The following is a 17,591-nucleotide window of genomic DNA, read 5'->3' as shown; positions in this document are numbered from 1 at the left end:
TTGTGACAGATAAGATTGTACTTCTAAAGACGTGGAGCTTTCCTTTCATATAAGACTAATGTACCAGTTTCGTTTCCCAGGTGATCCTCCTTGTTTGCGTGTTGGGAGTGGCGTGGGCCAAGGCAGCCGCCCTTCCAGAGCCGGAAGCCGACCCTGAACCTTCTAACCGTCGTGCATACGGTGGCTACGGTGGCTACGGCGGCTATGGAGGATACGGGGGATACAGCGGCTATGGAGGATACGGGGGATACGGGAGATCTTATCACAGTCATGGTAAGAGAAGCGCTGACCCCGAACCAAGTTATGGACGCCCTGTATACAGAGGATATGGAGGGTACAGTGGGGGCTACGGAGGGTACAGGAGTCACGGAGTGTACCGACCCCACTATGGGTAAGGAGACGCCGTCTTCCACTGCCATGGCTAATGTCCTCATGATTATTCAAGGCAACTGAGATCCTTGCCATCAAAATGGTCAAAAATAATGATAATAATAAAAAGTTCTTTTACTTAAGTATTTCCTTTCTCCTTTTGTAATATCTCCTGTTCTTGTAATGCGGCCTTGATAGTGTTACCGGCAGGACTGTTTTTATGAAAACAGAAATATCAAATGCGGATTGATGATGCTTTAACGAGCTTGCATCGGGCAGATGGAGCTTGTCAGTCATGCAGGAGTGGAAGTACTCTGATCTCGATCCTCCGCTATCTTGCGGCTAAACCTCAAGGATAATTACAGAGGTGGAGTCCCTAAGGTGTTTCTTTCTTATCAAATACTCTCTCACGAACTACTGTAAGCAATCCTACTCCAAGAGTAGTGTTTAGTATTCTGTTGGATATAGTCGACGAGGAAGAGAGGGATGCATTTTTTGGAATGGAAGTGCAGCGCCCCAACATATAGCATTGCCCAAGCTTGCGCCCTACAATAGGCCACTTCAACAACAACAACTGATTAACTGATTAGGAGCTTCTAGTGCTCGAATGTCCATAGGCAAACATTAGTTCAGATGGTGTTTCATTTAATGATGTTATTGGTGTCACATCCCCCTAATATAGTTAGTCAAATATGGCGATACATATATAACCTGTCCTGATTGCTGTGGTTCCCATTTGATCCTCTCGTCCAGTATGTTGTGCATTGGGTGCAAAGGTCCCTGCAGTCTTTTGTGTCTGGTAATGTAACTATTGTCGTTCGCATACGAAAGAGTAAGAGCTTGGTTACGTGGGTAAGTTGGCTCTGGCAAATCATATGTACATAGAGTGCAAAGTTGGGGTGCAAGGACAGAGTCCTGAGGCTTTCTACCCTTAAGTATGAAATGTCAGGACAGGTAACCCATCCACTTTATTCCTATTGTCCTGTTGTTCACGTAGTTGCAGAAGAACCGTGTGAACGGCAGGGCAAAGTCCACGCAGTAGTACAATTTGTACTTAAGGCCTACATGGCTAACGCCTTCACATTCTTACAACCCAAATTGACCTTACCACGGTCTTTGGACCCACCACTCGATAATGGAAGTAACGTCGGTAGTACCCTACTCCTGTCCAAATCCAAGCATATACATATATAGATTCATTACTTACTTAGTTACTTACTTACTCCGGTGGTGGTCGGGCCACTTGCTGACCCCTCACCACTAGTACCAAATGCCTCCAGACTTTACGGTCCTGTGCCACTGTCATCCAATCCTGGACATCTGCTCCAGCCCTTTCCAGGTCCTCCCTTACGTTGTCCATCCATCTTCTGCGTGGTCTTCCTGGGAAACGTCTTCCTCCTACCATCCCATCCATCATCACTCTCATTGGTATTCTTTCTTGTATATGTATATATATATATATATATATATATATGTATATATAAATATATATATATATATATATATATATATATATATATATCTCTGTGCATGCATATTTCAATACATGGTTGAATTTCTGTGCTTTGACTTCATTCTTTTGTCAAATCAAAGGTTATACAGGCCAATTTTTAAGTCCGACTTTTAACATAAATTGAAGTATATGGCAGTTGATTGGAAAAGGGGAAAAATAATTAATATGTGTGCAATAAACGAAGCTTCAATAATGTTCCTTTAAATGACCTGCCTGCTTAAGTAAATTAAAGGAAGAAAGCCAGAGACGAATATCTCATCTATTTGACTCCAAACTGAAACCTGTGAAAGGAACTCCAAACTGAAACCTATGAAAAGTCTAGGGTAAACTTACTACGGAAAAAAAAATAATAATATTAAAAAAAAGAAATAAATAAAAGGAGTAAAGAAAAACTCAAAATTAAGAAACCACCAGGGCCTGATGATTGGCATCCAAGAATCTTAAAGGAAATGAAAAATAATATTGTTGTTCCATTCGAAAATATTTCCAAGAAATCCATCATATCCGGAGATGTCCAAAGAGAATGGAAGCTAGCTAACGTTACCGCCTTATTCAAAAAAAGATGGAAAAATAAACCAAATAACTTCAGGCCTATAATCTTGAATTCATTCGTAGGAAAAATGATGGAAACTATTATCAGAACTTTCTTTATTTCATATATATATGTATGTATGTATACACGGAAAAATGATGGAAACTATCATCACAGATGCTATTGAACATCATTTAGAAAGTAACAGTATGGATTCAGACAGAAACGTTCTTGCTTGACTATCTTACTCGAATTCTACAACACAGTCATCTCGAATTATGACAAAAGAAACGTTATATATTTAATATATCTAGACTTTGCAAAAGTTTTTGATACAGTCCACCACAAAAGACTACTTACTAAATTAGCTTCACACGGAATAAGTGATAGCTTATTAAGTGGGACTAGTAATTGATTGAATGATCAAAAACAGAGAGTTGTTTTAAATGGAAAAACTTCTAGACGGAAAGATATTACGAGTGGAGTTCCTCAGGGTTCCGTTCTTGGTCCACTTCTATTCATAGTATATATAACTGATATAGACCACGGACTAAAATTTATTGTTTCCAAATTTGATAATGATAGAAAACTGTGCGGAATAGCAAATGATCACTTGAACCAATTAGATATTCAAGAAGATTTAGATAAATTACAGCAATGGTCTGAAAAGTGGCCAATGAAATTTAACACAAGTAAATGAAGGTAATGCACATGGGTAAAAATGACAGTAGGTACGATTACCAGTTATTTGGAAATTGGTTAACAAAAGTGGATAGCGAAAAGGATCTCGGTGTAATTATCAGTAACGTTCTGAAATCATGTAAGCAGTGTATTTCAGCCTCGGAGAAAGCAAATAAGATTCTAGGACTGATTGCGCAATCTTTTGATTTTAAACGTCCATCTCTCATGAACAAGCTATATAAATCGTTAGTTCGTCCACATTTGGAATGTGATGTTCCCGTATGGACACGGAATCTCATTAAAGACATTTACAGATTGAAAAAGTACAACGGCAAACCACAAAACCGATTCCAAGTATCAGAAACAAATCATACGAAAATCGACTAAAACATATGAATCTGTTTTCCATAAAAAAGTGTAGACTCAGAGGTGACTTGATACAGGTTTTTAAGATTTTAAAGGGAATTGACAACATCAAAAGTGACAAAATGTTCACACTGAATGTGAATGAGACAAGAAAAAATGGTCTCAATTTGTCATGAAATAGATTTAATTTGGAAGTGGGTAGAAACAACTTCTCCAACTTTGTAGGTAATGAATGGAATAAACTTCCTGCAGAGGCAGTGCAATGTAGTTCAGTTCGAATCTTTAGAAATTATTTTAAATCAACACCTAAGCAAGATGCTGTAATGACTGTTATTTATGTGTTTATTTGTTTTGTTATCATTTGTCTGATTATTATTATTTGCTTGATTCACATTTATTATTAGTTGTATATCAATTTATCAATATTTACCTGTTTGTTTATTATTCAATTATACCTATGCATTTATTAATTTATTTTATTTCTTATTATTTATATTATCATATTATTTATTTATTTACTTTTCATTACAATTTTTTCGCATCCGACGTAATTATGGACCAGGAGGTCTCCTGTCGGCATGCTCCGCTTTTGTAATCCTTTGTAGAAGGCGACTGGCACTTTATTCTTCATCCCTCCATGTCAATCTGTCCTTGTTCACACTTCGTGAGTCAGTCGAAATCAGCATCCTGGGGCGGGGCTCCAGCGGCTCTGTCAAGGTCCCGCTCTCGTACATAAAGCGGCGTTGCACCAGAGGGATGCACAGTCGGCTTCCAAGTGACGAACCATGAAGACATCGGTAAGATCTGGGATCCTAACAAATGTTGCCAGAGTACAATTTCACTCATGTCAGATTCAAAAAGTAAAACACACATACATACGTACGCATACAAACACAAACATATATGGAATGAATGACGAGTGGCAGTGATGTCTTTGAAATAATATCCTGCTGCTGCTTAGCCTGATATTCATTTCTTCATACATGTAGAAATATAGTTGAAAATTAATATATATAAAGACACACACACACACATATAAGGACATGTCTATTGACATGAACCCTTGACAATATGTTTTTGATATTGAGGACGATAACATTATTTGGATTGTATGATTATCTTAAATCTTGCATGAGCATTGTGACAGATAAGATTGTACTTCTAAAGACGTGGACCTTTCCATTCATATAAGACTAATGTACCAGTTTCGTTTCCCAGGTGATCCTCCTTGTTTGCGTGTTGGGAGTGGCGTGGGCCAAGGCAGCCGCCCTTCCAGAGCCGGAAGCCGACCCTGAACCTTCTCGCCTTGGTGCATACGGTGGCTACGGTGGCTACAGCGGCTATGGAGGATACGGGGGATACAGCGGCTATGGAGGATACGGGGGATACAGCGGCTATGGAGGATACGGGGGATACGGGAGATCTTATCACAGTCATGGCAAGAGAAGCGCTGACCCCGAACCAAGTTTCGGACGCCGTGTATACGGAGGATATGGAGGGTACAGTGGGGGCTACGGAGGGTACAGGAGTCACGGAGTGTACCGACCCCACTATGGGTAAGGAGACGCTGTCTTCCACTGCCATGGCTAATGTTCTCATGATTATTCAAGGCAACTGAGATCCTTGCCATCAAAATGGTCAATAATAATAATAAAGAGTTCATTTACTTAAGTTTTGCCTTTCTCCTTTTGCAATACCTCCTGTGTGAGACTTGGAATCTCCTGTTCTTGTAGTGTGGCCCAGATAGTGTTCCCGGCAGGACTGTTTTTATGAAAACAGAAATATCAAATGCGGATTGATGGTGCTTTAACGAGCTTGCATCGGGCAGATGGGGCTCGTCAGTCATGCAGGAGTGGAAGTACTCTGATCTCGATCCTCCGCTATCTTGCGGCTAAACCTCAAGGATAATTACAGAGCTGGAGTCCCTAAGGTGTTTCTTTCTTATCAAATACTCTCTCACGAACTACTGTAAGCAATCCTACTCCAAGAGTAGTGTTTAGTATTCTCTTGGATGCAGTCGACGAGGAAGAGAGGGATGCATTTTTTGGATGAGCAGTGCAGCGCCTCAACATATAGCATTGCCCAAGCTTGCGCCCTACAATGGGTCACTTCAACAACAACAACAACTGATTAACTGATTAGGAGCTTCTAGTGCTCGAATGTCCATAGGCAAATATTAGTTCAGATGGTGTTTCATTTAATGATGTTATTGGTGTCACATCCCCCTAATATAGTTAGTGAAATATGGCGATACTTATATAACCTGTCCTGATTGCTCTTCGGATGATTGCTGTCGACCCATCCATAGATGAAACTCCACCATCAGTGAAGAAGGTTCTAGAGGGTGTAGGTTGAAAATTGAACAGGTGGCAGGGCTCTGTGACGTTAACGTGTAGTTGATGACAGCAAGAGATGAGATGATATTGTGAGTTTTATATGAGGTACTGTCCATTATCTGACACTTCGGTAGTAGACGGTAGACAGGGAATTGACTTGTCGCATGGTGTTATAGATTCGCTCGACGACAGCATATGACGTTGTCGATTTTGTACAAGAGATAAATATCTAAATCTTCAAGTTGCTACTGCTCGTTGGCTTGCTAGGTGGTTGTGAGATATAGACACTGAATGCCGACTTGAAGAGGCGTCGTGGTGTTTTTGAAATTGTTAACAAAATTTTTGAAAATTCGTTAACAAAAGTGGATAGCGAAAAGGATCTCGGCGTAATTATCAGTAACGTTCTCAAATCTTGTAAGCAGTGTATTTCAGCCTCTGAGAAACCAAATAAGATTCTAGGAGTGATTGCGCGATCTTTTGACTTTAAACGTCCACCTCCCATTAACAAGCTATATAAATGGTTAGTTCTTTCACATTTGGAATGTGATGTTCCCGTATGGACACGGAATCTCATTAAAGACATTTACAGATTGAAAAAGTACAACGGTTGGCCACAAAACCGACTCCAATTATCAGAAACAAATCATACGAAAATCGACTAAAACATATGAATCTGTTTTCCCTAAAAAAGCGTAGACTCAGAGGTGACTTGATGCAGGTTTTTAAGATTCTAAAGGGAATTGATAACTTCAAAAGTGACAGAATGCTCACAATGAATGAGAATCAGTCAAGAAAAAATGGTCTCAAAATTGTCATGAAATAGATTTAATTTGGATGTGAGTAGAAACAACTTCTCCAACTTTGTAGTTAATGAGTGGAATAAACTACTTAAAGAGGCAGTGCAATGTAGTTCAGTTCGAATATTTAAAAATTATTTAGATAAACACCTAGGCAAGATGTTGTAATGACTGTCATTTATATGTTTATTTGTTTTGTTTTCATTTGTCTGATTATTATTGTTTGCTTGATTCACATTTATTACACTGGTCTACAAGGTTTTTGGTGTTCAGGAAATAAAAGTCATTCCCATAGGAACTAAGTCTCCTGAATCCAAAAACAACCTTCATTTTGACCAATCAGGTCTAGTTTTGAAGTTACCGAATTTCCTTTGCCATATCTAATTCTAATCTTCTATTTTTCCCGATTTTTTGAGATGTGGTGAATTCAGCAACAGAAAATGAGCAAGATGTTGTCTTCCAGAAGGTTTTGCGTAAATTCTCCAAATGTGTTTTGTTACGTTTGTGGAGAATACACTTTGCCTGAAAATCGGAAAAAACATCACGGACTTTGTTGAAAGAGCTTATATGGCATATTTTGGGGTCAAGCTGGGAGACCAAGATAAATACTGGGCACCGCATAGTATTTGCAAACAATGTACAGAGCATATGCGACAGTGCACTAAAGGGACAAGGAAAAGTATGAGATTCGCTGTACCAATGGTGTGGCGGGAGCCCAAAAATCACCTAGACAACTACTACTTTTGTGCCCTAAATTTGAAGGGTATTAACAGGAAAAACCGACAAACGCTTGTCTATCCTAATCTTGCCTCAGCTATCAGACCGGTTCCACACAGTGAAGAGCTCCCTATTCCTGTCTTCAGTGTCTTGCCTCAGATAACTTTGCCCTCAACTGAAGAAATTTCATCACCTGATGATGACACTGGAGATGAAGACATTTCAGGTACGACTTTACCTCAGCTTTTCTCCCAGGAGGAGCTGAATGATCTAGTTCGTGACTTGAACCTCCTCAAAAACTGAGCAGAACTGTTGGCTTCCCGACTGAAAGAAAAGAATCTTCAAGAGAATGGTGTCCGTATAACCTTTTATCGGAGTCGGCATGTAGAGTTCCTTTCTTTCTTTATTAAAGAGGGAGAATTGGTTTATTGCAGAGATATTAGTGAGCTTCTTAAAAAACTTGGTATTGAGGAATATAAACCAGATGAATGGCGTCTTTTCATAGACAGCTCTAAGCGTAGTTTAAAAAGTGTATTGTTGCACAACGGGAATTTGTATGGCTCTGTCCCACTTGCCCACTCAACAACTCTTACGGAAAAATATGAAGAAATTAAGTTAGTTTTAAAGAAGATACGGTACCATGATCATAAATGGGTCATCTGTGTTGACTTGAAGATGGTGAATTTTCTCATGGGACAGCTATCTGGTTATACCAAATGCCCATGCTTTCTTTGCAAGTGGGACAGCTGAGACCGAGTAAACCACTATGTTAAGAAAGTCTGGCTGCCTCGAACAAATATGGTTCCATGTAGAGCTGTCAATATATTGGAAGAACCTTTAGTTGAGCGAGATAAGATCATTTCCCCCCCCTTTGCACATCAAACTCGGACTGATCAAGCAGTTCGTCAAAGCTCTTGACAAAAATGGGGAGTGTTTCAAATATATCTGCTATGTATTTCCAGAACTGACGATTGAAAAACTGAAAGTAGGAATTTTTGATGGACCACAAATCCGTAAGCTCTTGAAGGACACAAACTTCACGAAAACGATGAGTGAACCTGAAACATCAGCATGGCGCGCATTTGTTGAAGTAGTGCAAAATTTCCTTGGGAACCACAAAAGTGACAACTATAAGGATCTTGTTGCCAACTTAATATCAACTTTGGGTGAAATTGGTGCAAAGATGAGCATCAAATTGCATTTTTCTTTTCAGTCACGTTGATCGTTTTCCTTAAAATCTCGAAGATGTTAGCGATGAACAAGGCGAACGATTTCATCAGGACATCAAGGAGATGGAAACTCGGTACCAAGGACGTTGGGACTCTGTGATGATGGTAGACTACTGCTGGTGATTAAAACGAGATTCACCAGCGGCTCAACATTCACGGCGCACAAAGAAACGTAAATTTATTCCTTGAATTATCTGCCATAAAGCTATTATTTTATTTTTCTATTTGAGCTCTTTTCTGTATAATGGCCTCGCTATTTCTTCCCATGTTTTGCTCATGTATGAATAAAATACTTTGTTAAGGAAACAGTCTTGTTTAATTCCAAAAGCCAGCAAATATCAATTCTCGTATACTGTTCGAAAAGATTTTATGACAATTTTTATCATCCAACGTAACTAAAATGGAAATAAGAAGAGTCAGAAAACTAGACCTGATAGGGGTAAACTGAAGTAATTTTTTAATTAAGCAGGCAAAATCACATAAGAATTCGCTAAATTATTTCAAACACCAGGAAAAAAAAAAAAAAGAATGTCCAGTGTTATTAGTTATATATCAATTTATTAGTATTTACTATTTACCTGTTTGTTTATTATTCAACTATAGCTATGCATTTATGAATTAATTTTATTTCTTATTATTTATATTATTATATTATTTATTTACTTACTTTTCATTATAATTTTTTCGCATCCGACGTAGTTATGGACCAAAAGGTCTCCTGTGGGCATGCTCCGCCTTTGTAATCCTTTGTAGAAGGGGACTGGCACTTTATTCTTCATCCCTCCATGTCAATCTGTCCTTGGTCACACTTCGTGAATCAGTCGAAATGAGCATCCTGGGGCGTGGCTCCAGTGGCACGGTGAAGGTCCCTCTCGTACATAAAGCGGCGTTACACCAGAGGGATGCACAGTCGGCTTCCAAGTGACGAACCATGAAGACATCGGTAAGATCTGGGTTCCTAACAAATGTTGCCAGAGTACAATTTCACTCATGTCAGATTAAAAAAATAACACACGCATATGTACGCATACAAACACAAACATATGGAATGAATGGCGAGTGGCAGTGATGTCTTTGAAATAATATCCTGCTGCTTCTTAGCCTGATATTCATTTCTTCATACATGTAGAAATATAGTTGAAAATTAATACATATAAAGACACACACACACATATATAAGGACATGTCTATTGACATGAACCCTTGACAATATGTTTTTGATATTGAGGACGATAACATTATTTGGATTGTATGATCATCTTAAATCTCGCATGAGCATTGTGACAGATAAGATTGTACTTCTAAAGACGTGGAGCTTTCCTTTCATATAAGACTAATGTACCAGTTTCGTTTCCCAGGTGATCCTCCTTGTTTGCGTGTTGGGAGTGGCGTGGGCCAAGGCAGCCGCCCTTCCAGAGCCGGAAGCCGACCCTGAACCTTCTAACCGTCGTGCATACGGTGGCTACGGTGGCTACGGCGGCTATGGAGGATACGGGGGATACAGCGGCTATGGAGGATACGGGGGATACGGGAGATCTTATCACAGTCATGGCAAGAGAAGCGCTGACCCCGAACCAAGTTATGGACGCCCTGTATACAGAGGATATGGAGGGTACAGTGGGGGCTACGGAGGGTACAGGAGTCACGGAGGGTACCGACCCCACTATGGGTAAGGAGACGCCGTCTTCCACTGCCATGGCTAATGTCCTCATGATTATTCAAGGCAACTGAGATCCTTGCCATCAAAATGGTCAAAAATAATGATAATAATAAAAAGTTCTTTTACTTAAGTATTTCCTTTCTCCTTTTGTAATACCTCCTGTTCTTGTAATGCGGCCTTGATAGTGTTACCGGCAGGACTGTTTTTATGAAAACAGAAATATCAAATGCGGATTGATGATGCTTTAACGAGCTTGCATCGGGCAGATGGAGCTTGTCAGTCATGCAGGAGTGGAAGTACTCTGATCTCGATCGTCCGCTATCTTGCGGCTAAACCTCAAGGATAATTACAGAGGTGGAGTCCCTAAGGTGTTTCTTTCTTATCAAATACTCTCTCACGAACTACTGTAAGCAATCCTACTCCAAGAGTAGTGTTTAGTATTCTGTTGGATATAGTCGACGAGGAAGAGAGGGATGCATTTTTTGGAATGGAAGTGCAGCGCCCCAACATATAGCATTGCCCAAGCTTGCGCCCTACAATGGGTCACTTCAACAACAACAACTGATTAACTGATTAGGAGCTTCTAGTGCTCGAATGTCCATAGGCAAACATTAGTTCAGATGGTGTTTCATTTAATGATGTTATTGGTGTCACATCCCCCTAATATAGTTAGTCAAATATGGCGATACATATATAACCTGTCCTGATTGCTGTGGTTCCCATTTGATCCTCTCGTCCAGTATGTTGTGCATTGGGTGCAAAGGTCCCTGCAGTCTTTTGTGTCTGGTAATGTAACTATTGTCGTTCGCATACGAAAGAGTAAGAGCTTGGTTACGTGGGTAAGTTGGCTCTGGCAAATCATATGTACATAGAGTGCAAAGTTGGGGTGCAAGGACAGAGTCCTGAGGCTTTCTACCCTTAAGTATGAAATGTCAGGACAGGTAACCCATCCACTTTATTCCTATTGTCCTGTTGTTCACGTAGTTGCAGAAGAACCGTGTGAACGGCAGGGCAAAGTCCACGCAGTAGTACAATTTGTACTTAAGGCCTACATGGCTAACGCCTTCACATTCTTACAACCCAAATTGACCTTACCACGGTCTTTGGACCCACCACTCGATAATGGAAGTAACATCGGTAGTACCCTACTCCTGTCCAAATCCAAGCATATACATATATAGATTCATTACTTAGTTACTTACTTACTCCGGTGGTGGTCGGGCCACTTGCTGACCCCTCACCTCTAGTACCAAATGCCTCCAGACTCTACGGTCCTGTGCCACTGTCATCAAATCCTGGACATCTGCTCCAGCCCTTTCCAGGTCCTCCCTCACGTTGTCCATCCATCTTCTGCGTGGTCTTCCTGGGAAACGTCTTCCTCCTACCATCCCATCCATCATCACTCTCATTGGTATTCTTTCTTGTATATGTATATATATATCTATATATATATATATATATATATTTATATATACATATATATATATATGTATATATATATATATATATATATATCTGTGCATGCATATTTCAATACATGGTTGAATTTCTGTGCTTTGACTTCATTCTTTTGCCAAATCAAAGGTTATACAGGCCAATTTTTAAGTCCGACTTTTAACATAAATTGAAGTATATGGCAGTTGATTGGAAAAGGGAAAAATAATTAATATGTGTGCAATAAACGAAGTTTCAATAATGTTCCTTTAAATGACCTGCCTGCTTAAGTAAATTAAAGGAAGAAAGCCAGAGACGAATATCTCATCTATTTGACTCCAAACTGAAACCTGTGAAAGGAACTCCAAACTGAAACCTATGAAAAGTCTAGGGTAAACTTACTACGGAAAAAAAAAATAATAATAATATAAAAAAAAAAAAAAAATAAAAGGAGTAAAGAAAAACTCAAAATTAAGAAACCACCAGGGCCTGATGATTGGCATCCAAGAATCTTAAAGGAAATGAAAAATAATATTGTTGTTCCATTCGAAAATATTTCCAAGAAATCCATCATATCCGGAGATGTCCAAAGAGAATGGAAGCTAGCTAACGTTACCGCCTTATTCAAAAAAAGATGGAAAAATAAACCAAATAACTTCAGGCCTATAATCTTGAATTCATTCGTAGGAAAAATGATGGAAACTATTATCAGAACTTTCTTTATTTCATATATATATGTATGTATGTATACACGGAAAAATGATGGAAACTATCATCACAGATGCTATTGAACATCATTTAGAAAGTAACAGTATGGATTCAGACAGAAACGTTCTTGCTTGACTATCTTACTCGAATTCTACAACACAGTCATCTCGAATTATGACAAAAGAAACGTTATATATTTAATATATCTAGACTTTGCAAAAGTTTTTGATACAGTCCACCACAAAAGACTACTTACTAAATTAGCTTCACACGGAATAAGTGATAGCTTATTAAGTGGGACTAGTAATTGATTGAATGATCAAAAACAGAGAGTTGTTTTAAATGGAAAAACTTCTAGACGGAAAGATATTACGAGTGGAGTTCCTCAGGGTTCCGTTCTTGGTCCACTTCTATTCATAGTATATATAACTGATATAGACCACGGACTAAAATTTATTGTTTCCAAATTTGATAATGATAGAAAACTGTGCGGAATAGCAAATGATCACTTGAACCAATTAGATATTCAAGAAGATTTAGATAAATTACAGCAATGGTCTGAAAAGTGGCCAATGAAATTTAACACAAGTAAATGAAGGTAATGCACATGGGTAAAAATGACAGTAGGTACGATTACCAGTTATTTGGAAATTGGTTAACAAAAGTGGATAGCGAAAAGGATCTCGGTGTAATTATCAGTAACGTTCTGAAATCATGTAAGCAGTGTATTTCAGCCTCGGAGAAAGCAAATAAGATTCTAGGACTGATTGCGCAATCTTTTGATTTTAAACGTCCATCTCTCATGAACAAGCTATATAAATCGTTAGTTCGTCCACATTTGGAATGTGATGTTCCCGTATGGACACGGAATCTCATTAAAGACATTTACAGATTGAAAAAGTACAACGGCAAACCACAAAACCGATTCCAAGTATCAGAAACAAATCATACGAAAATCGACTAAAACATATGAATCTGTTTTCCATAAAAAAGTGTAGACTCAGAGGTGACTTGATACAGGTTTTTAAGATTTTAAAGGGAATTGACAACATCAAAAGTGACAAAATGTTCACACTGAATGTGAATGAGACAAGAAAAAATGGTCTCAATTTGTCATGAAATAGATTTAATTTGGAAGTGGGTAGAAACAACTTCTCCAACTTTGTAGGTAATGAATGGAATAAACTTCCTGCAGAGGCAGTGCAATGTAGTTCAGTTCGAATCTTTAGAAATTATTTTAAATCAACACCTAAGCAAGATGCTGTAATGACTGTTATTGATGTGTTTATTTGTTTTGTTATCATTTGTCTGATTATTATTATTTGCTTGATTCACATTTATTATTAGTTGTATATCAATTTATCAATATTTACCTGTTTGTTTATTATTCAATTATACCTATGCATTTATTAATTTATTTTATTTCTTATTATTTATATTATCATATTATTTATTTATTTACTTTTCATTACAATTTTTTCGCATCCGACGTAATTATGGACCAGGAGGTCTCCTGTCGGCATGCTCCGCTTTTGTAATCCTTTGTAGAAGGCGACTGGCACTTTATTCTTCATCCCTCCATGTCAATCTGTCCTTGTTCACACTTCGTGAGTCAGTCGAAATCAGCATCCTGGGGCGGGGCTCCAGCGGCTCTGTCAAGGTCCCGCTCTCGTACATAAAGCGGCGTTGCACCAGAGGGATGCACAGTCGGCTTCCAAGTGACGAACCATGAAGACATCGGTAAGATCTGGGATCCTAACAAATGTTGCCAGAGTACAATTTCACTCATGTCAGATTCAAAAAGTAAAACACACATACATACGTACGCATACAAACACAAACATATATGGAATGAATGACGAGTGGCAGTGATGTCTTTGAAATAATATCCTGCTGCTGCTTAGCCTGATATTCATTTCTTCATACATGTAGAAATATAGTTGAAAATTAATATATATAAAGACACACACACACACATATAAGGACATGTCTATTGACATGAACCCTTGACAATATGTTTTTGATATTGAGGACGATAACATTATTTGGATTGTATGATTATCTTAAATCTTGCATGAGCATTGTGACAGATAAGATTGTACTTCTAAAGACGTGGACCTTTCCATTCATATAAGACTAATGTACCAGTTTCGTTTCCCAGGTGATCCTCCTTGTTTGCGTGTTGGGAGTGGCGTGGGCCAAGGCAGCCGCCCTTCCAGAGCCGGAAGCCGACCCTGAACCTTCTAACCGTCGTGCATACGGTGGCTACGGTGGCTACGGCGGCTATGGAGGATACGGGGGATACAGCGGCTATGGAGGATATGGGGGATACAGCGGCTATGGAGGATACGGGGGATACGGGAGATCTTATCACAGTCATGGCAAGAGAAGCGCTGACCCCGAACCAAGTTTCGGACGCCGTGTATACGGAGGATATGGAGGGTACAGTGGGGGTCACGGAGGGTACAGGAGTCACGGAGGGTACCGATCCCACTATGGGTAAGGAGACGCCGTCTTCCACTGCCATGGCTAATGTCCTCATGATTATTCAAGGCAACTGAGATCCTTGCCATCAAAATGGTCAAAAATAATGATAATAATAAAAAGTTCTTTTACTTAAGTATTTCCTTTCTCCTTTTGTAATACCTCCTGTTCTTGTAATGCGGCCTTGATAGTGTTACCGGCAGGACTGTTTTTATGAAAACAGAAATATCAAATGCGGATTGATGATGCTTTAACGAGCTTGCATCGGGCAGATGGAGCTTGTCAGTCATGCAGGAGTGGAAGTACTCTGATCTCGATCCTCCGCTATCTTGCGGCTAAACCTCAAGGATAATTACAGAGGTGGAGTCCCTAAGGTGTTTCTTTCTTATCAAATACTCTCTCACGAACTACTGTAAGCAATCCTACTCCAAGAGTAGTGTTTAGTATTCTGTTGGATACAGTCGACGAGGAAGAGAGGGATGCATTTTTTGGATGGGCAGTGCAGCGCCCCAACATATAGCATTGCCCAAGCTTGCGCTCTACAATGGGTCACTTCAACAACAACAACTGATTAACTGATTAGGAGCTTCTAGTGCTCGAATGTCCATAGGTAAATATTAGTTCAGATGGTGTTTTATTTAATGATGTTATTGGTGTCACATCCCCCTAATATAGTTAGTGAAATATGGCGATACGTATATAACCTGTCCTGATTGCTCTTCGGATGATTGCTGTCGACCCATCCATAGATGAAACTCCACCATCAGTGAAGAAGGTTCTAGAGGGTGTAGGTTGAAAATTGAACAGGTGGCAGGGCTCTGTGACGTTAACGTGTAGTTGATGACAGCAAGAGATGAGATGATATTGTGAGTTTTATATGAGGTACTGTCCATTATCTGACACTTCGGTAGTAGACGGTAGACAGGGAATTGACTTGTCGCATGGTGTTATAGATTCGCTCGACCACAGCATATGGCGTTGTCGATTTTGTACAAGAGATAAATATCTAAATCTTCAAGTTGCTACTGCTCGTTGGCTTGCTACAGGGGACCAGTACTCGAATGAATAAAAACAACAAGGAAAATGAGGTAAAAGGTCAGATCATAACTGTTCTCGGTCCCTACCTGAGACATACACCATATTATGACTGGCAAAACAAAGGTAGAAACCAATTTGTAAGCATCAATCATTGTTATGCTGAACTAAACTTCTGAAGAACAATAAGAAAAAAAAGGGGGACGAGGGGAGGTCAGAACAGTTATGAGTGAATGCAGATATGGATTGTATTACTCATGGAATCAGGTATCCCTCACTAAGCTAGTAGTACACAAAATCAAGGCTGTTCTCTGTCCATAGCTGAGACATATAGTAACCCTTGACTTTTTTCTTGAAGGTAACCTTGCTATTTGTCTTCTTAATGGACACAGGTAGTGAGTTCCATAGTTGAGCACCTGTGAAGTGAAAACTGTTTTTGGTGAAGGGACCTGCATGAGGTACAATAAGAGACTCTTGACTGTTCCGGGTTCGGTTCTCAGCCGATAATGTAAAATTACAGCTCACATATGAGGGAGCAGAATTATGAATGACATTGTAAACCTGGTTTAGTTTCAGCTGCTCTACACGATATTTTACAGGTAACATTCCTACCTTGCTAAATTCTTCAATACCAATATGACTACAATGAGGTAGGTTTAGTATGAATCTAATTATCTTATTCTGTGTAACCTGTATCCGGGACTGGTTTTTTCTGCTTAGACTACTGTACCAAGAGCTACAAGCGTAATCAAAGTGATGTTGTAACAAGGCTGAGACCAGAAGCTTCTTTGTTTTCAGATCAAAATTTCTGGCTTTTCTGTACAAAAATTTGACTTCATGTGAACACTTGGAAACAATCTTATCTGTTATAGCATTCCCTGAGAGGGACTGATCTAAGGGTATTCCAAGATAGCTTACCTCTTGTTTTGACTCCAAGACATTAACCCCACATCTGACCTGTACATCGCTGCGTTTCCTGAGGTTGGGTTTGGATGCGAAGACAATACTTTCCGTTTTACCGAGGTGTAAGGACATCCTATTATCTATGAGCCAGTCCTGGACCGATGACAGTTCGACACTCAGTTTCTCCTCTACTTCAACTGGGTCCCTACCTGCGACAATTAGAGCGGAGTCGTCTGCAAATAGCAGTAACTTACAGTTCACCGCACCTGTATATATATATATATATATATACATATATATATATATATATATAAATAAATAAATAAATATATATAAATAAATAAATAAATATATATATACATATATATATATATATATATATACATATATATATATATATATATAAATAAATAAATAAATATATATATATATATATGCTTGTTTTTGGACCGGAGTGGGGTACTGCCGATGTTACTTCTGAGATCGAGTAGTGGGTCAAAAGACCGTGGTAAGGTCAATTTGATTTGTAAGGATATGAAGGCGTTAGACATGTAGGCCTTAAGTACAAATTGTACTACTACGTGGCCTTTGCCTACCGTTCACACGGTTGTTCTGCAAGTACGTGGACAACAGGACAAAAGGAATAAAGTGGATGGGCTGCCTGTCCCGACATTTCATACTTAAGGCTAGAGTGCCTCAGGACTCTGTTCTTGAATCCCACACTTTGCACTCTATGTACAAATGATTTGCCAGAGCCGACTTACCCACGTAACCAGACTCTTACTATTGCGCATTCGAACGACAATAGTTACAGTAGCAGACACAAA

This window comes from Oratosquilla oratoria, chromosome 24, assembly GCF_046742065.1.
Source record: "Oratosquilla oratoria isolate Oo_2021 chromosome 24, ASM4674206v1, whole genome shotgun sequence".
Taxonomy (NCBI): domain Eukaryota; kingdom Metazoa; phylum Arthropoda; class Malacostraca; order Stomatopoda; family Squillidae; genus Oratosquilla; species Oratosquilla oratoria.
Note: the sequence above shows the minus strand (reverse complement) of the source record.